At 41.3% G+C, this 681-nt stretch overlaps 1 non-coding gene across 1 annotated transcript; it reads right to left on the reverse strand.

The window, feature by feature from the left end:
* Positions 1-343: 343 nt before the first annotated feature.
* On the reverse strand, positions 344-447 carry LOC112793431 (small nucleolar RNA R71). The gene has a single exon (XR_003198122.1). It is a non-coding gene; the product is annotated as a small nucleolar RNA R71 (small nucleolar RNA).
* Positions 448-681: the final 234 nt, after the last annotated feature.

Here is a 681-nt window from a genome sequence, read left to right on the forward strand (position 1 = left end):
ACCTACTCCCGACTTCTATGGGAGAAGTATCTCTATCCCTGCCATTGGAGCAAACAACTTTGAGCTTAAGCCTCAATTAGTTTCTCTAATGCAACAGAATTGCAAGTTCCATGGACTTCCATTGGAAGATCCTCATCAGTTTTTAGCTGAATTCTTGCAAATCTGTGACACTGTCAAGACCAATGGGGTTGACCCTGAGGTCTATAGACTTATGCTATTCCCTTTTGCTGTAAGAGACAGAGCTAGGATATGGTTGGATTCACAACCTAAAGAAAGCCTAAACTCTTGGGAAAAGCTAGTCAATGCCTTCTTGGCAAAGTTCTTTCCACCTCAAAAATTGAGTAAGTTTAGAGTGGAAGTCCAAACCTTCAGACAGAAGGAAGGTGAATCCCTCTATGAAGCTTGGGAAAGATACAAACAATTGATCAGAAAGTGTCCGTCTAACATGCTTTCTGAATGGAGCATCATAGGTATCTTCTATGATGGCCTGTCTGAACTGTCCAAGATGTCATTGGATAGCTCTGCTGGAGGATCTCTTCATCTGAAGAAGACGCCTGCAGAAGCTCAATAACTCATTGAAATGGTTGCAAATAACCAATTCATGTACACTTCTGAAAGGAATCCTGTGAAAAATGGGACGAATCAAAAGAAAGGAGTTCTTGAGATTGATACTCTGAATGC

Source organism: Arachis hypogaea, chromosome 3, assembly GCF_003086295.3.
Source record: "Arachis hypogaea cultivar Tifrunner chromosome 3, arahy.Tifrunner.gnm2.J5K5, whole genome shotgun sequence".
NCBI lineage: Eukaryota > Viridiplantae > Streptophyta > Magnoliopsida > Fabales > Fabaceae > Arachis > Arachis hypogaea.